The sequence below is a fragment of the Periplaneta americana genome, chromosome 16, assembly GCF_040183065.1.
Source record: "Periplaneta americana isolate PAMFEO1 chromosome 16, P.americana_PAMFEO1_priV1, whole genome shotgun sequence".
Lineage (NCBI taxonomy): Eukaryota > Metazoa > Arthropoda > Insecta > Blattodea > Blattidae > Periplaneta > Periplaneta americana.
This window is the reverse complement of record NC_091132.1, coordinates 71,103,947-71,125,275: the sequence shown is the minus strand read 5'-3', so window position 1 is coordinate 71,125,275 and position 21,329 is coordinate 71,103,947.

Sequence of the window (21,329 nt, the reverse complement as noted above, 5' to 3'; positions counted from 1 at the left end):
ACACATGATATTGTCTTCGTTAATACATAAAATGTCACTACCATACTTCTTAATTGCACTTCGTATCTCTGACCGAATTGAACGTTTTGCCTATGATATTATGAATGGATCAGCACAACACTATTCAAAGCGTACTAAATACTTGAGCAGGATAACACAACTGCACACATTGCGTTGCAATATGACTATGAACGGACTGGGGCTCCTTCGTTCTGTACGTTGTTGTACTCGCCAGGTACACAAAAGATGCAAAACGCGGCACGTGCCATATACTCTGATACGAAACAACTTCACTTCTCCTTAAGTCATCCCGTATACACTGTCTGGTAATAACATTTAATTGGAGAAGGGGCGACTACAAAAATTCTTGTAGCAAAGATAGTAGAGCGGGTTTGGCATGGAAGGGTCTTAAAATTGTCACGGAAGAAGGAGATCGCATCTGTCCATTATGAGTGGAAAAGGATACATGGGCACACATTTTAGCCCAGTGTGAAAAAACAGAACATCTCCGGAGAAAATATCTACCACCCTCGATGCTAAATCAGAATAGGCGTTCGCTTGCATGTCTTGACCACATGGGAATAGAGAATGCGAACAAAAGACTGGATTGTTCCTCTTGAAGGCGAGACAGCTTAGAACATCAGCTGTTGAAGTTTATGATATGAACAGACGAGGGATAATGCTAACTATTGAATTATAACAGTTTTATGCCTGTTTGTATCGTAGGTTGAGATATATGTTATAGTGTGTTTTGTTTGTACCATTTTGATACTAATCTGTATGTTTTATGGAGAGTGGCTCGATGTAATAGATGAGCGGGGCGAAACCTACAAAGTAGGACTTGTTTTGTAAAGTACGTATGGTCAAAATACTCGTGCACTGGAATTAAGGGTAAACTCTGATATTGTAGCGCATCTGTATGTATAATATTGCTGAATAAATCCATGTATATATGAGGAGCATAGAATCAAAGTTAGACAACTCCGTTTTTTGCGATTTTGAGATATTGATTGTTTTTCATAGAATTTTATGTGCTGAATGCGATTCTAGGAATTGTTTAGGTTGAAAAACTGACAGAACAGAGCAAAAATAACACTTAATTGTGCGCTTTATAATAAAAATGTAGACAACTGCACTGTGGCTTGGTTTCGAATTAGGACAATTCCTTCAGTAGCCAATGAGAAGCTTACATTCGTACTACCTTTTCCCACCACGTATCGCGAATCCAACATGAATATTGTTTATATAAACGGTTTGTGGATGAATAAGTATTGTTTTACGTGAATTTGCTTTGAAACCGAGTTAGAAGAGACTTAACTTAGATTCAAAAGTAGACAATTTCACTTTAAATATGGCTTCGTTTGGTTTCAAAAACAGACAACTCCACTTTAAATATGGCTTCATTTGGTTTCAAAAACAGATAACTCCATGACTTAGTTTCAGAGATGGGCAATTCCACTTTTTAAACTAAAATTTCGGCCTGAATATTAATTTTAATCGCATTTTGAGACAAAAAATATGTCTATGATCCATGAGAATGTTTAAAAAAAAAAGTATGTATAACGGTGACATTGGTTTCCAAGGATCTAGTTTTTCGCCTCTCCTGTAAAAAAGGCAAAAGTGGAGTTGTCCAACTTTGATACCAAGCTCCTCATATCTATATACAGTAAAACCTCTTGTTCCAGAATTTTTTTTTCCGTTTTCACAGATTTTCGTTTTACAAAGGGTTGAGTTTTGGCAAAACTAAGAATAGACTACTGCAATATGCTCACTGTAGGAAGAACACAATGAAGAAATAATCTGAAATAAAAGTCAGTACAGTACATGCAAAGTAATTATTAACTTGCGTAATTGCAACCTGCCTCTCTCTCTCTCTCTCTCTCTCTCTCTCTGCACTCTAGTTTATTGGCCCCCACATTTCTTTTAAAGCGCATTGCCGCGACTTTTATTTTTTTAAGGGAACGTTGTAGGATTTCCTTCGCATCCTGCATCAATTCAGAGTGTAAATTGCGCCCTGATCTCGGTTGTGTAACTGAAGTTGTGTTTGATGGGAAATAGATTAACTTCAAGTTAGACAAATCAGTCCTTGGATGGCAGGTAGCATTGTCTAAAACAGTATGTCCTTACGACCTTGACGTTTCATTGCTCCATTAAAATTATGAAGCCTATCTTCCATGATAGAACTGGTCATCTAGGCTTTTTTTTTAAATCGCACAGTTTTACTTTATTCGCACTGTTATTTAACACTATATTGACATATTAACACAAAACTCAGACTAAATAAACGGAAATGTTAAACTAAATTGACACTACACTACAATTATTCAGATTTTTATTCCACTTGCACTGTCCTTTATCACTGCATTGGCTTCTTAGCACAAAACTGAGAATAAATGAACGAAAATGCAAGAGGGTTGGAAGAAGTAGTGGTACACGAGGTTAGTAACCTGTCCGGGTCCTTGACAATAAGCAGAGAATAGTGACATGGTTAGAGAAGCTTCACCTCCAACGCCTGACAAAGAATAGCGAAAGTTTTCCAGATAATTCCATGTACAGTCACACAAAAATTTATGCCATGCTTTGTATAGTATTATCGCAAAATTAAAAATGGTTTGTTAGAATTTAGCAACAGTTACGCTTAAAATTATCCGTTGTAGTCAGGTTTTTTTTACCAAAATGGTCCCCAAAAATGGTTGCGTTTTCGCGTTAAGTAGTTTTCGACTTTAAAGTATTATTTTATATAGGAAATCATTTCTTTGCCAAATTTATTTTTCGTTTGTGCAGGTTTCCTTTTTATAGAGGGTACATTTTAGCAAGGTTTTACTGTAGTAATAAAATAATTACAATATTTGACAGTGTGCTTCTAAAAATTCGACTATCCCTTCAGCTGATGGTGGATAGTACTGAAATTATGAAAACTTGCTTTTAATATTTCCCTATCACAACTTGAGTAATGCCTGACAAGAGATGAATTAGCTAGCGAGTCAGGCCCGCGATTGTGCTTTATAAAGTTTCGATCACAGAGTTTAGTTAGGAAATGAGGCGAGTGAGGCAGCTACATGCTGTGTTCGCTCAGATGAGCCTAAGGCTCCACATTCACTCCTACACGTGCTGCAGGCCTCCCCACTACGCCCTCCCATCCCACTATTCCGCTATATAGACATTTCAGAATACTGCGCCAAGTGTTTCTGTGTTTCATAAATTCCCCCTCCCTCTTTTTCGCGGTCATTTCTCATGTTTTATTCCGTGAGGTCACCATCGAAGCTATAGGGGGCATGGAGATAGAGATCCAATTTCTAAGTAAACACAACTTCGTTATTAAGTACCATATCATGCAGAAATACGAAAAGTTTTCATGTTTTCTTAACCGCACAACAAGACTGAGGTTTGTTGTTATAATTTTTCCGAGTTTCCTTTCCGCATTGCCGGATATTCTTGCAGAATTTCACGACGGTTTCTCTGTAAGAGGTTAAGGTTCGACTTCCAACAGGGAAATACAATATAAAAGTGGCTACAGGCCATATACACGTCGAGCCAAACCTAAGAGACCGGCATTCCTACGTCTATAGGCACTACAGTCTGACAAGCAGATAGCTAGTACTCGCGGATAACGTTTTTGCTGCCTCAGAACATTACAGTATGGCAAGTGATCTCTTTCTCATAACTAGTGAATTATTTATTTAAGAAAATGGAAAGAATCTTGCCGCAGTTTCAGAGTAATTGCTTCATATTTCCTCCATTACTTTCTATACACATGGTGCAGCTATGTATAAAATTCTGGGATACTCGCTGTGCTCATTCTCAATGATACAGGGACATCATTTTATTTTTACTAACATTTCTAATATTAACCTGCCTATACCTTTGGATTAACTTACCCCCTTCCTCGACTGGAGTTCGATGATACTGGCGTAAAACACAAACAAATCACTTTACTAGGTATAGGGGGGAAGAAAAGTAGTTCATTCATTTACGTAAACTAGGAAATATCGCGATTTTGTGTTTGATAAATCTCATTAAGTTTATGTTTAATCAAAATCCAGTACTGTATTAACAATAAGTGTTTTTACTCACGAATTGAGCTATCCATTCGGACGAATTCATTATGTAGTGTAGCCTATATTATACTGTCTACAGCACATCACTATACAATATAGAGAATGAAGTTAAATTGAAAATAATCATGATATGGATATTTAAACACATTTTTTAAAATGGTGGCCGTTCATTTCGATACAGACTTCAGTTCTTTCGTGTATATTATCGCACTATAGACTATTGTACCTAATTCCAATTACCAGTTTCGTCCTTCGTACGAGTAACTCATGTTGAAATAATTCTGTACCTATTCTATAAAAAAAAGTACGTACCTTACGTACTGTAAATTTAATCTTCACTTCTGCTCGATCCGAAAAGATCAGATTACTCAGACATGCTATCCGTCCGTCCAAATGGTTTTGTCGCAGGTTCGTAGACAGAGGGAAATCACGTGAGAGTTAATTACTTAACGAGGTCCTTTTTATTTAAGCTATATTAAACAGTTGTATAATATTACGTAGAAGTCCAATTCCTAACAGAAATTAATGTTTTCAGAAAAGAGCTAAGACAGCCCAGCCACTAGCCTTTACAGAGGATGAGCAGAAGCGGGTGGGGAAACCGGGATGCGACGTAGGCAAACGGACGACAGTACCTGTGCGAAAATATGATTCAATATTGGAAGCTCTTTCGTCACTGGAAAACGCGAAGATATTTCTGGAACGTACTATACTCAGTAACTCACATGTGGCCTTGATTCTGTGTGGAGAACGGTTGGAAGTTTACTAGTAGAGGGAGTGATAGTGAAGAACATTCAAAAACTCAGGTACAATAAAAATTGAAGTAAAAATAAAATGATGTCCCTGTATATTGCGCACTTGCCGTGTACAACGTTTCTTCTTATCCAGGACGGAAACTTTTTTTTGCTACCGGTACTTATTAAATAATTTAAGAACAGAATGTTTCTGTGGTTGTGTGATCGCTAGAAAGCGCCGCCAAAACATGCGCTTAAAAGAACTTTGTTCCTTTGTAGAGGATTTCAGACAAAATTTGTCATCCATTTCACTCCTACGTTTAAATCCAACGCTGAATAAGCTTTACAGTTGAAACCTTAATTAAACAGTGACATGCGTGATGATTTTTATATAGTATCAGTTTTTTATGCACAGTATAAATTAGTTTCAAGGACTGAGGAATTTTGTAGCAGATAAAAACAGTCGAATATTAATATACTTAATGCTTGAATGGTAATTATTTTAATGACAACGATGCTATATGTGGCATTATTGAACATAGGAAATGTTCTGCATCAGTTGAAATCAAGTTCTTGTAATGTAAGTTTAACGCATTTTTTTCTTTTCACCATTCATGTGTCACAAGCGTCATTGCAACTCGCGGTTACCGACCGTGACTGCGATGCACCATGCTTTTGTGCTATTTCGATGCCGTTAATTCCAGTAATATGTGCAGTCCGTCAACACTGTATGTGAATGTAAACAATATGTGAATTGATTCACTGAACTACAGATTGATATAAAATGTTTAATGTAATACTCATTTTAATTTAATTTAATAAAGCTTTGTCTGGATAATACGATTTTAGATCACTTACACACTTTATGAAATAGAGTTCGTTTTGTTGCATAAAACAGTACAAAGATATGATTTTATTTTTACTTCAATTTTTATTGTACCTGAGTTTTTTAATGTACTTCACTCCCACCCCTTCTACTAATGAAGTTCAACCGTCCTCCACACAGACCTAAGACCTCATATACAGTCATAGTAGCCTTACGGTCATAGTAAACAGTACGTTCCAAAAATATGTTCACGTTTTCCAGTGACGAAAGAGCTTTCGATATTGAATCATTTTCGCACAGGTACTGTCCTCCATTTGCCTACGTCGCATCCCGGTTTCCCCACCAGCTTTTATTCGCCAGCTAGTGGCTGGGCTCTCTTAGCTCTTTTCTGAGAACATTAATTTCTGTTAGGAATTGGACGTCTACGTAATATTATACAACTGTTTAGAATAACTTAAATAAAAGGGCCTCGTTAAGTAATAAACTGTCACGTGATTTCCTCCTTTTCTACGACCCTACGACATAACCACTTGGACAGACAGTAGATAGTATGTCTCAGTAATTTTATCTTTTCGGATCGGGCAGGAGTGAAGACTGAATTTACAGTACTTAAGGTACTCTTTTTATACAGTAGGTACATAATTATTTCAACATGAGTTACTAGTATGAAGGACGAAACTGGTAATTGGAATTAGGTGCAATAGTCTATAGTGCTGTAATATGCACATTAGAACTGAAGCCTATATCGAAATGAACGGCCACCATTTTCAAAAATATGTTTAAATATCCATATTATGATTATTTTTCAATTTAACTTCATTCTCTATATTGTACGCTAATGTGCTGTAGACAGTATAATATACACTGCATAATGAATACGTCTGAATGCATAGCTCAGTTCGTGAGTAAAAACACTTATTGTTAATACTGTACTGTATTTTGATTAAATAAAAACCTAATGAAAATTATCAAACTCAAAATCGCGATATTTCCTAGTTTACGTAAATGGATGAACTACTTTTCTACCCTCCAATACCTAGTAAAGTGATTTGTTTGTATATTACGCCAGTATCATCGAATTCCAGTCGTGGAAGGGGGTAATAAACGGCGTTGATCCAGAGGTATAGGCAAGTTAATATTAAAAATGTTAGTAATAATAAAATAATGTCCCTGTATAAAATTCCATATAATCTGTAAAACTGATTTAGTTACAATTTGTACAGTAGTGGCAAAAAAAAACCGGACCGACCCTTGTAGCTGATTTCAGAGCCTTGTTCACTCCAGAGCACGATAGACTGGTAACTAAGATTTTCGTGGTTCGAATCCTGCCTGGAAATGAAACTTTTTTTTTTGTTCCTTATATAAATTTATTCCCAATACTTTTCGATTGCAGCGATATTTTACTACTTAATTAACTTATTATTCCCAGAACATGAATTTTACTAGGTATCGAAATGTATTGGGAAGAAATTAGAATAAGGAACAAAAAAAGTTTATTTCCCGGCACGATTCGAACCACGAAAGTCTTAGTTTTTTTTTTTTTTTTAAATAACTTTGTAATTTTCAAGGAGTCCTTTCTTTTATTTCATACGTTTAATTTCATTTACCACAAATACTGCTTTTCTAATTCTCGCTCCATGGCATCGGGTCTAAAGCGTCATGTTTAAGGCTGACGTTACAGTATGCGCACTGGTTCGAGTCTTCATAGGGAAGGAATTTTCTTACGAAATTTTGGCCAGTGTATAGAATCGGTACCACCCGGCATCGTGGTGAATTTAGGGAGTTGCGATAGGTAACGAAATGCGGCTGTAACGGCTGCGGGGGATAACCGTGCTAACTACACGATATCTCTGGTTGGATGATCGTCCACCTCTGCTGAGACAAATGGACATGGAACCAGTAGCGCCTGTTCGGTCTTGGCCCTTCATGAGCTGCCGCGCCGCGGATTACTACTACTACTACTACTACTACTGCTACTGCTACTGCTGCTGCTGCTGCTAAAAATGACAACTTTTTCACTAATAATTTGTTCAACCAAATTTTGAGAGCATGTTTACTATGTAAAGGAGTAACAAAACCTAAATTTTGAACTCCCAAATGTTTTTGGCCTTTTTATTTTTTTTTTTACAAATATTCTCAAATCCAAACTTTTGTAGAAGATCTCAATTTGTAATCTTCGTGGTTTTTTTTTGTTTACATTCACAAGACACGGAGAAACATTTCTATGCATTCATTTTATGAAATATCTCATTTATTCACTTTGAAAACATTTTTTTGAAATCTTAGAAATGTTATTTTTCCTGTAATTCATGGTAAAAATATTAATAAAATTAGCTAGCAGAATTTCTCACAAAATAAATACCGGTACATAGAAACATTCAGCTACCTCATAAATACTTGCAGTAAAAATTTCATCCATCTTGATTAATACTTCGCATAAAAAAGTTGGTGTGGAATCAAGAAAAATCAAGTTACGGAAAAATGGATTTGAAAGTAAAATGAATATTTTTGTAAATTAAAATTCTCCTCTGCTGCATTCATCTAGTAACTTCAGGGATCTAACTTTAGAACAATAAATTACTAGATTTGTACTCAGAAATTTGTAAAAAAGAATTCTTTGATGAAAAAAATATATATATTGATAGCTCTTTAAATGCTGCATCCCCGTACAGTTGTTATCAGAATTAAACTAAATCCATTTGGGGTATGTAAATATGTATTTTAAAGAAGTGAAATAACCAATAATTTTTTTTGGAAAATTTTCATAATTTACATTTGAGTCTCCCCTTAAGGCGTTTGTCAGCCGATCCGGAGCTGCACTCGGCCGCGGGTTCGATTCCCGCTTGGGGTGATTATTTGGTTGGTTATTTTTTTCCGAGATCTTCCCCAACCGTAAGAGAATTTGAAGTAATCTGTGGCGAATCCTCGGCCCTATCTCGCCAAATACCATCTCGCTATCACCAATTTCATTGAAGCTAAATAATCCCGCAGTTGATACAGCGTCGTTAAATAACCAAGTAAAAACATTATATTCATCAGTAGGCCTAATGTTCTCTCTTGAAGTGTATACGACATCACGCCATATCATATATCATTTCATGTCATGTCGTATTTTGCAGTACCATGTATCATATTGTGTCGTATATCACGTGTCACATTAGTCATAATATCACTTCTTGTCACAACACGTCATGTTATAGTTATTTCATTGAATTCGCCTGTGGTTTTACTTAGTATATAGACTTTTCTGTAACTGCCTCAATCCATACATTTAAACATCTGAATTTCGTATTTTCTCTGATTCCACCTATCCATGTAATGATGAGTAGACCCTCCCACGGATTCCATTTTTAACGCTCAACGGGTCTGATGTTCTGCATTTCTATAACGTATTGTTTTTATTTTGAAGTTGGCTAACTTTTATCTATGAGTCTATTATACACAAAAAGTCACGCTGGCGCGTAACAACGTTAAATGTCAATAATTCAGAATCTGTAAAGTTAGACAATAGAACTCCCTATTACGTAAATTAAAGAGCGAATAAACTTTCTATCTCCATAACCTTTGTAATTTATTTTTATTCCGTAATGAATATTTTACACATTCTTACATAATTACTGAAAAATGCAATAGTTTTCCCTCAATTTCCCTCTATATTTAGTCATTGGCACCCCAATGAACAGTATTGGCGGGGGGGGGGGGGAACCTGACCGACCCTTGTAGCTGATTTCAGAGTCACAGATTCAAATTTTGCTATTCACAAAACACATCCATCTTGTATAATTAATTGTAACAATGAAATTTATTGAATTTGTTCTATTCTTACCGACTTTTGTTTCCTTCAGTGCCTCAAACTTACAGACGAAAAAACTTCGAGAGTTTTATTTTCATCTGGCATCAATATTACATTTCTACTGTACTCTCTATTCGCCAAAGATAACTGCGTATTTTTACATTAAATGGCAGTACATATCTCTGGCTTCACTATCCATTTTGAAATTACCACAGTTTGACACAATACAAAGCACAGGATTCTTTTGTATCAGCTACAAGGTTCGGTCCGTTTTTTTTTTTGCCACTACTGTACAAGAGTTGGATCTCCCTACATATTGCAAGTGAAATCCTTCAAGGAAAAGGATAGGCCTACTGAAATTTGACTAAAATTCACATTTATTTTATTTTTCGCTTAAAATTATTTTTATAATATACAGAGTGTTGCAAAACACCATACTCAAACTTCTAGGGATGGTAGACATCATCTATAGATACGTCGGTGCAAAGGAAACATGACAGGTACTTGCACGAACCTAGGCCTACTGTACTGTAATATTTAATAAAATTCAAACATATTATATAATATATAAATACATTACATAACGTTATTCAATAATAAAATTGTAGCTTGGGAACCGATCACAGGGTGCACCAGAGAAAACCACATAAGGAAAGAAGACGTGAAAAGAGACTTAGCCAATGTGAGCAAATGCTGGGTAACTTTCGGTGTTGGAGCCCGGACTCATTTCACCGGCATTATCACCTTCATCTCATTCAGACGCTAAATAAACTAAGCTGTTGATAAAGCGTCGTAAAATAACCCACTAAAATAAAATTAAAAAAGAGACTTAGCAGTAGAATCAGTATTGCAGAAAGTGACGAACTACAGATGAAACTGGACACTTCAACTGGACTGCATGGCAAAAACAGATTCCTAAAGAAAATTTTTTATTAGAGGGATGATGTTGAAAGGGAAAAATTTATAGGAGAAAATATGAAAAGCATACTTTTGAACAATGATTAAGTATTATGGATCGAAAACAATGGAGAATGAGACTGAGGAAGACATAAGTAGGGGGACAGTTTTCTAATGATTATGATGATGATGATTATTATTATTATGCAAATCTAGTCTTTCAGGTAAAGCTCCCTGTGAAGCAGATTTGCATAATATATACGTCACTGTGTACGTTAACAGAAAACCACAATTCCAGTCACACAGAGATTGTGTGCACTCGATGTGGGTCTCTGGCGTTTCGTCAGCCCACGCGAGTTGTGTGGATATAAAGGGAAGGGTTGAGACGGTGTCGGGTGTAGTTCCCGGGTAGCTCAGCTGGCAGAGCGCTGGTACGTTCAACCAGAGGTCCCGGGATCGATACCCGGCCCCGGAACAATTTTTCTCTTGAAATTATTCATGATTATTATTATTATTATTATTATTATTATTATTATTATTATTATTATTATTATTTCTTCATATAACGCCCGTTAATTAGAGATCCCGCCAGTTTGCTTCTGCAGTCGAACGCCTCTAACTGGTAACACAATTTTCACCTTATGAGTTAAAATTTAAGTCGTAGACTTGGGTTCCTTAGCAACGGAATTGAATTACCATGGTACCGGAAAAACAGAAGAAGGCGTCTCCACAGAGAAGAGGCTTTGTCCGCATGATGGCGCTGTCAGCAATTACAAGCCGAACAACAAGTGCGCTGTTGAACACCCGGAACCAACCGCAGGATTCCGGAATTGTCAGTCCGGTCAGGTTCCCTCTGCCCGGAGAGGGCGGGCCTTCTAATAGTGGGCTCCGTGGCCAAGAGATTGGCGGCGCGCTCTCTCCACTGCAGAAGCCCAGCCTATAAATCAGCCCCACATATTCTCTTTACTTTCACAAAAAACTCATGAAGCTCTCCATTCTAATCCAATCACATTGGGCCAGTTTCTCATGGATTCTCAACAAAAGGATCAGTATTCGATTGAGGGTGTATTCTGTGTATTCTTCAAGCACTTGGGATTTAATTCCCTCCTCTTTTCACCATTGTCTTTAACACATCTCTTTCTCAACGTGTGTGAATAATTTCTGCATTTATAAAGGAATATTAAATTAATAATTATTGTTACAAAAATAACAATCAATCCAGAGAAGATTACAAAGGTTTGTATTTTCTACTGTAATTTTTGACATATTTTTCACAGTTTTCTTATACAGGCTGGGCAATAAGTCACCGTACTCTTAAACAATTACAGTCTTACTAATAAACCGTGTATAGTTTTTATACGAGACTTATGCAGAGTTGAGATAGAAAACGTTACTAATAAACCATGCATAAGCGATGGACGTGTAAACAGGCTGTAACAATACAATGGAAATTGCTTTGCACTAGTTATATACGCGAAACCCCTTGTTTAAGAGTTGTATATAGAGAAAAAATGGCCGCCCCTCTAACAGCTGTTCGTATCGACTGTCATGAAATGATGATGGTTGCCTTGTAACTACAGAAGAACAAACCAAAGAGCACAGAATAATTAGAATAATATTACTGTAGATTGTACTCTTTGACCAAAATATAGTGTGGTAATCGATTAGAGCCAGTTGTACCATCGATACTTCACATGCCACACTAGAGCGCTCTACCGGATGCAATAGAGAACCTCAGACATTCTATTACCTTTCGTAACGAAGTAATGACGAAACTATGACGTAGCTGTGTAACAGTTGTACTGTTATACGCGACGTATGTAGTGATTATTAGTAAGGAATTTACACACGACGTATAAACGAGCTACTCATTGTATAAATATAAAACAGTTAAACATCTATATATAGAGTTTTTATTAGTAAGACAGTTAGTGTACTGTAGAATTGCAGTCAACTCCGGATATAGTGAACCTCTGCGGACTTGCATATTTCGTTCACTATATCCGAGGTTCACTAAATCCGAAGTGTCTCACTCCTAACCTTAAATGACAGAAATGAATGAAATTATAAACAAGTAAATAAAATACTATACAGTAATTAAAATAGTTCATTTTTGTGGAATGGATTACACTGTATACTGTTACTTACAGCTGATTTACTTAAACTATGCTGTCGACCCACGCCCGCTTGCGAAAGACCACGTTAAATATTACTTACAATATTCGCCTTGTGCACTTAACTGCTGAATCCCGGCCAAACAGTCACTCAGTTGAGTGCGCCCCTTGTATAATGACAGTTGACTTGGATATGAAACGTCAACGTATAGGCCTATGCCTAACTTGGAGTCAGACCACAAAGGGAAACATCAAAGGAGGAGGGTTCGGTCCGGTGCTGTGGATTGGATTCGGCGTAGCTCAGTGGTCAGAGCGCTTGGTACGTAGCACCAAGGACCCAGGTTCCATCCCCTGCGCCGGAGCGAATTTTTCTCCTCATATATTAATTATCATATTTCTTTGATGAGTGAATTTGCTCTAGAAGTGTTGGCCTTTTCTTCAGGAAACTATAGAAGTCCATGCAAGACATATTTTTGAAATGACATTTTGTGATTGACTAACATTGCCTTTATTGAATTCATTACGGTGACATCTGATGGAAACAATATAAGTTAGAATTAATCAATATTTTACGTGATTATTAAATAAAATTAAAAATAGAAATATTTCAACAATAATTTAGGGTAACGATACGCCATTAAAAAAGAAAACGAGACATGGCGTTCCGAGCATACTTTTCCCGGGACAAGGGACAAGTTGCTGAAAAAAGGGACAATCCTGTTAAAAACGGGACGTTTGGTAACCCTGCACTATATATAAGAAATCAGATTAGTGTCTATGTGTAACTAGTCAGCGGTGTATGCAGTGGAGGAGGAAAGAAACTGGACACTATACCCCATTATCTCCTGGCTTAGTTGCCTCTTGAGGGCTGCCTTATCGGTGTCACTGCTGAGGTTGAAACCTGTCTTTGACAAGGATAAAAGTATATAAAACAACATTAACAGAATTTGAAGTAATTTGAATTAACTTTAGATTTTTCACAGCAACATGAAGTTTTAAAATGCAGGTTTACCAAACCTTAAATTTTTAAATGTTCCTCTTTTCATCTGGCCCGTCGAAATATGTTCCACACAATGCAATAGATTTCATAAATTACTTGTCACATTATCTTGATGTTCGTCTTAGACCAAACCAAATTTTAACGTTTTTCTACATTTTCGTCTTAACTAGGGTGACCAGACGTCCTCTTTTGTACGGACATGTCCTCCTTTTTAGGCCTTTGTCCGGGGACCGGACAGATTTAAAAAAAAATTAAGAAATGTCCTCCTTTTCATAACTTGTAGGCCTGATATTTTTGAAATGATCTGATTTGACGCCTTTCTCAATTAATTTGCCTGTAGGTGACAGCAATATATTCTTTGTCAACGATCATGACTCTCTTTGCTGCTACTTGTTATGGTCGTTGCTTTCATATGTAGCTAACTGTAAAAAAATTTATATTAAGTTTTATCACAAGTATCCCGTCATAAAATATGTAGATACAGTGGACTCTCCTAAGTTCGACAAAACAGAATTTAAAGTTCAGTCCAATAAGGATAGTGGGTGTGGCAGGTGAAATGAATACAAATTCTTATTGGTTATCCATCAACTAATACAGTACAGTACTGTACTTCCATTTCCTGCCCGCCCCGAGACTTGTGTATGCGCTTCTAGTACCACAATGGGTTTCGACAGTTCCGTCTCACAAACGGCACAATTCTCAAATAGAAAAAGAAGAGTTCATTAATTTAAAATCAGTGATCAATATGGCTAGGATTTTAATGAAATTGCATCTTTTTTTCCAGTAAGCCAGAAACATTGCTACTTTAGTATTTATATGTTATGTGATAAACTGAGTGTTTTAAGACATATTTGTTAGGGATTTTTTTTGCATTTTTTGCCTGTTTCAACTCATAAGAGCATCTTTTGTTTTTTTCGGACATTTTTGAGGCATTTTCATCTAATTTTGGCCATAAATCCCCATTATTAATATAAAATAATGTTAGTTCCTTTGACATTTTTGTTTACATACTGTATTTTGTCCATTAATACCAATTATGTTTTACTTGGTTATTTAGCGACGCTGTATCAACTACGAGGTTATTTAGCATCGATGGAATTGGTGATAGCGATATGATATTTGGCGAGATGAGGCCGAGAATTCGCCATAGATTACCTGAAATTTGTCTTACTGTTGAGAAAAATCTCGGAAAAAACCAACCAGATAATCAGCCCAAGCTGGAATCGAACCCGCGACCGAGCGCAACTCCGGATCGGCAGGCAAGCGCCTTAACCGACAAAGCTACGCCGGTGGCTAGTACCCATTATTTTGTATAATATTTTAATCGTTTTTCTACACAGATATTACCATTTTAACGTAGTACACTCCAACCACCCCTTTAATATACTCTCCTCTATACCTGATAATTCCTGATAAGAGTGGCCTTGTGGTGGACTACATGGAAACTACATTAGACACAATAATTAATTAAAGTTCACCACTTAGAAAAAATTATATAAAATTAAATAAACTTAAATGTTGGTACTGTAATTAATTTAATTACTAGTCTAAATATTAAGTAGTACGAAACCTCTTTTCGTACTAAGCCAATTATGTAAGATCAATTTTTAGGGCATTTTTAACGGCATTTTTGAAAGGTTTTTAGGTCATAAATGCGTTGTTTTAGGACATTTTTTCATGGTTTATAGGTCATCAAAATCCAAGCCCTAGTGATCAATATGGATGTCCTAATCAATAAAATATTCTGTTTTCCTTCAAAAAAGTATCACTACAAGACATAGAACCAGTTCTCATTCAAATGGCAAACTCATTTCTTAGTGCCCATATAGGGGCATGTCTAATTCTCCTACGTAAGCAGTCGAATTATGGAATGTCGAACTTCATTTCTGTCGAACTTAGGAGCTTCCACTATATTGACATAATTTTAAGTATAAAATAGGCCTAAACCTAAATATAAATAGACATTATCTGTCCTCTTTAATAATTATAGTTAACTTGACTTTCATAACTGTAAAATCATTATTATTAAGTATTTTCATAATTATTTTGTAATAAAATAGATATTAATATACTTTTAAGAATGATATAAGCCTAAATCTGTACTGTAAATATTTGTAATAAAATATATATTAACGTAATTTAAAGTATAATATAGCCCTAAATCTGTTGTCTTTTTTCAAACAATGTCCTCCTTTTTGAAGCTTTGTGTCCTCTCTTTTATCGGTCATCCTAGTCTTGACAGCAAATTCCTCCACATGTGTCCATACAAGTTTTTCTATAGCGTCTCTGTGAAGGAAGGATAAGCTGGCACTTAGATAGACGTTATAAGAATTTTGTGCAAAGCATGCAAGAAGCCTGTGACACCTTAGAGCTATCCGAAATATATTTTTGTAGTACGTATAAACGAAAATACACTTTACTCGCACTGCTTCGAGGGATGCTGCAGTTAAGAGAATGAGGCAGAGGAGATGTACGAACGTGCAAAGACAAGGGTGTGCAGAGCCATGTTCACTCCATTCCCTTTCTGCTGACGTGGCCCCGGATTAAGATATAATGGCTAGAAGACGCAAGCGAGGGCCCTCTTCTTCTTCTGGCGGCCGTCGACTTTCGTTTTTTTTTTTTTGTTACAAATTTAATCCTCTCTTTTGAAGTAGGAAATTTTCGTGTGAACACATTTCCCTTAATGATGCTGCTGGCGCTTGCTATCTCTGTGGAGAGGCTGTAACAATGAGAATGCGTAACACCTAGCAACAGGAGTTTCTATACTGCATCGTTTCTTCTTTTACCCACGATTCTCTTCAGTGGGAGATTTCCTGTGCGTTTTCTCGAATAATACTTGCAATTTTAACTTTCATTTGCCATTCTTTCCGTTTATAAATACAATAAAAATGTGTATCGCAAATATCGTCTACTTGTTGTATCTGGTACTTAGAGCTATTATGTAACATGCGATTAAAAATGTAAAAGTCTACTCATTTTACTGTATTTGTTTCCCATGTTAGTAACTCAGTGATTAATTGACAGGGGATTTAAGGAAATCCCAATGATTGCGTGAAAAGTCTATGTTCAAAGTAAAGTAACAAAACAACATGCATCTTCTTTGCCACTGTATTGCATTTTATTTAATATTCACACATGAACATTACGACGAAGAGAAGAGAAGAGACTAGAAACATTTGAATTATGAATATGGAGAAGAATAGAGCATGTGAAATGGACAGACAGAATAAGAAATGAAGCTTTGTTAGAAAGAGTGAGTGAAGAAAGAATAACGCTGAAACTAAGCAGGAAGAGATAAAAGAATTGTCTTGGTCACTGGCTGAGAAGAATCTGCCTACTGAAAGATGCACTGCAAGCTGTGGTGAATGGAAGGAAAGTTCGGAGCAGAAGAAGATATCAAATGAAGAGTCCACTGCAAGAATGATGGATGTCATTTGGAATACATTTTGCAGGAGAAGCAATTGAAAGTTTGAAATGCCTAGCGCTCAAAGCTTAACTATGATTTTCCGATCATTACTGGACAATGATTATCAGTGTTAATGCTATATAACTCTCTATGTACATTCTATATGTCTTAAGCTATGCATTGACAGTCTTGCTTCATTTCCGACAAGAAAGTGACATCCATCATTCTTGCAGTGGACTCTTCAAATGATAGACGACAATAAAATATATGGATCGTATGTGGAGACTAAGAGGAAGGCAGAAAATAGGAAAGATTGGAGAATGCTGATTTTGCAGTGATAGACTTGACCTTGGGTGGAACACTATGAATGAATGAATGTAAGCTATATACACGATCATTACACCCAGTATTTACATGTCTGTTTTTAGGATAATTTCAATAACAATGACAATGAAAGTAGGGAAATAGAAAGAAAAACAATTAAAAGGTGCGCAGTCGCGCGTCTTTGCAATGGAATTTTGGGCTAAGCGAAAGTGTGTAAGTGAGCTCCAAGCCTGTTGGCCACTTGTCTCACTTCGATATTTACCGTTTCTCTTAAAGGACAATAAGAGAATTTTGAAGGAGAAAAACAGAAAAATGGAAGTAATAATTATCACATGAGGGAGAGGAATATCGAAAATATGGCTGAACATCAGCAGAGAAAAGTTGCATGAAGATGGTAAAGCCTGGGCATAGCGAATGGTGAGAGGGGACGTCGGTTCCTCGCTAGACAAGGGATCCAAGGTCTTACACTGGATACTGAAGGAGAAAAACAGAAAAATGGAAGTAATAACTATCACATGAGGGGGAGGAATATCGGAACCTTGGTACTCTCGAATAAGCTCTCCCTGAAGTACTCAAGGCAGAACTCTCTCATTGTGCTTTAAAGTAGTGTCTCTTTTCCAACTTGAAGCGACTCTTTAATTTGATTCTCCTTCCCTACACGAGTCGCCACTGTATCTTGTTCTTGACTCTGACCTCTACATTTATCCAGTTTTTAATAAGTTATAATTTGAAGGAGCTTTCTAGTCGGACTCTTAACATACCTACCTTCTGTAGCGACTTTAATATTAAATAATACTTGGTTACTAATTCAGTAATTGTTCATTGTTTTTCTTTTACGCCCACTGATTTTTCCCCTGTACAATAGTATACGAATCGCCATTGACAATATGGCTTCTCTCTGAACATTACTAGGCCTGTCGACCCGGTTGGCGAGTTGGTATAGCGCTGGCCTTCTATGCCCAAGGTTGCGGGTTCGATCCCGGGCCAGGTCGATGGCATTTAAGTGTGCTTAAATGCGACAGGCTCCTGTCAGTAGATTTACTGACATGTAAAAGAACTCTTGCGGGACAAAATTCCGGCACATCCGGCGACGCTGATATAACCTCAGCAGTTGCGAGCGTTGTTAAATAAAACATAACATTTTAAAACATTACTAGGCCTACACTATTTATGTAAATGTCAATTCAAGGTGATACTATTAACTTGCGGGCTAGGGTTCGATTCCCGGTTGGGCTGATTACCTGGTTGGTTTTTTCCACAGTTTTCCCCAACTGTAAGACGAATGTCACGTAATCTATGACGAATCCTCGATCTCATCTCGCCAAATAACATCTCACTATCGCCAATCCCGTAGACGCTAAATAACCTAGTAGTTGATGCTACGTCGTTACATAGGCGACTAAAAAAAGCATTAATTTGTTCATAACTCGTGTCGTCCTGTGGTAGACCCGCCACTGATAAGAAAACTGATTCTCTTTCATTTACTATATTATATTCCATACATCTTACATTAGCAATGAAGCTTCAAGATATGGAAGAAGTCAGAATTTTACAAGATTACAATTTACAATTATTGTTCTTCGAAATAACTTTTCAAAAGTACTACTGTGATTAGACATTCACTTGTGTACAGGAGCCGCTACTAACAACATATCCGATTCTTTCTCGACTTGTGAGCACTGATCTGCCGTATATTATTAAGTTACACCTCTAATAACTGTAGCAATTTGACTCTCACTTCCTTTTTTCTAACGAAATTGACGCGCCTGTGATATTTGTTTTTTTTTTTTTTTTTTTTTTTTCCGAAAATTTTTCTTATTATAAATTGGATCTGATATCACTGTGTTGCAAATGCTTGTACCGGAAATGCTGGTGTGCGGTAAGACAGTTCCTTTTAAGTCGTTACTCGGGGATATGAGTAATGGAGAACACAAAGAAACTTATTCCTTTCTTCGGTAATCACATTTTTGTTGTCTTACAATAAATTACATGTAAGAACTTGATGTTTATGAATTTGGAATTCACTAAAGAACATAAGCCGCCACTGACAAGACGGCCGGTTCTTCATCCTGACTTCTCTTTGTGCAGAACTTTCGTTTCATTGATGAAATAGCTGTGGGGTTATCGATGACTATCGAGGCATATCGACTTCTGTCGACTGTACCTCTCGATGCGTGGGTCGGAGTGCGCCTCGGGTACAGTTGTGGAATTCCAACAAGGAGCGGGATATAGTCTGAACTTTCTTGTGAAGCAAAGACTCGACAGGAATATTTAATTACTTACAAGGCCCGGCCGGAGCAGCACCAGGATTTTATACGGCGCCGAGTGGCGTGCAAGAGCGACCCATCAAACGGGCTCGTTTTCACTAATTCCCACACAAGTTATCGTCGATATTCCGGTATCTCTCAACTTCATTTCTTGGACGAGTTTATGGTAGAATTAATTTTTTAATTACACGCTTCGTTCCTTTTTCATTGGTTAGTTTATTACTTTCTTTAAAGAAGACATACCAACCGTAGTAGTATCACGTTTGAGTTACTGATTTGTTCTGTAGTTTTCGGTGAATCTAAGCCATACTGGAAGAACTGTCTCCAACGTTTTCAGACCCAGCCGAGATTCACTCAGTTTTCTATATCTTTGTGTAAAAATTGTTGTAAAGTGTGTAATGTAAGGGTTAAATTGATTTACTTTATGTACTTTGTCTGTGATCTATAATATAATAAATATCATTATATCAGCTTTACCACTCAGTTTTCTGGCAGCTTATTACTAGCGGTTCGATTCCAGGCGGATAATTCGGTTCCTCTCTACATTCCCATGTCATCCCGATGCGTCATCGTATTATGATTAATAATTTACCCTCTGTGAATTCTCTGGCCAGAGGTAAATATTCCCAATGTTCATTACTTCTTCTGCTTCTATATTTAGGTGAGGGTTAGAAGGGTATGGAAGTGTGGGAGGTGAGAGAGATATGCTAAATAATAGTGACTGCAATGTGCAATGTGATATTTTAGATTTAGATTTATTGGAATTCAAATAATACAAATGCGTATACGTAATGAAAGATGAAATATAACAAAAAGGCACAAGACAATAATAATGAAAAAGATAGAAAGAGAAAGAAACGTTCTTTTGCATTAAGGGATTAGGTACAGCTTACAGAAGTAAAATTTTTGGAAATATTCAAAATTTTTTTCCCCTCCATTACTGTTTCTTGTACAATAATGGAAATTGGTATGTGTAAAACACTGTCCTTCTGTTATATGAAAAAGGTATTTCTACGATTTCAAAAATATATTAATATTTCTCTTTTTCAAAATTCAAAATGGTAGCAGTTCACTGAAGCTTGGACTCTCACTTTGAGAGAGGAACAGAGATTAAGGGTGTTTGAGAATAAGGTTCTTAGGAAAATATTTGGGGCTAAGAGGGATGAAGTTACAGGAGAATGGAGAAAGTTACACAACGCAGAGCTGCACGCATTGTATTCTTCACCTGACATAGTTAGGAACATTAAATCCAGACGCTTGATATGGGCAGGGCATGTAGCACGTATGGGCGAATCCAGAAATGCATATAGAGTGTTAGTTGGGAGGCCGGCGGGAAAAAGATCTTTGGGGAGGCCGAGACGTAGATGGGAAGATAATATTAAAATGTATTTGAGGGAGGTGGGATATGATGGTAGAGACTGGATTAATCTTGCTCAGGATAGGGATCAATGGCGGGCTTATGTGAGGGCGGCAATGAACCTCCGGGTTCCTTGAAAGCCAATAAATAAGTAGTTCACTGTGCAGTGATGAAGCATTTCCCTCATAACTCATAAACGTGTTAACTTCTTCATGCTCTCTCTTTTATTTTATTGCAGAAACTCATGTTTACAATATCATGCTATTTCAACTACATTCCTTAATAAATAATATATTTTCTTTATTTTGTGTTAGAAGAAAATACTGATATTTGACCATTTTGTAAAATGAATTTATTTTTTATCAAACCATCTATCAAAGGTAGAGAAGTGATTTTACATCATATTTTAGATATGACATGCATAAATTCACACAAAAAATTTCATCATAGAATGTTGGATAGTTTTTGAGTTATGAGGGAAACACTTCATCACTGCACAGTGAATTGCCACCATTTTGAATTTTGAAAAAAGAAAACTTTTTAAATTATAAATATA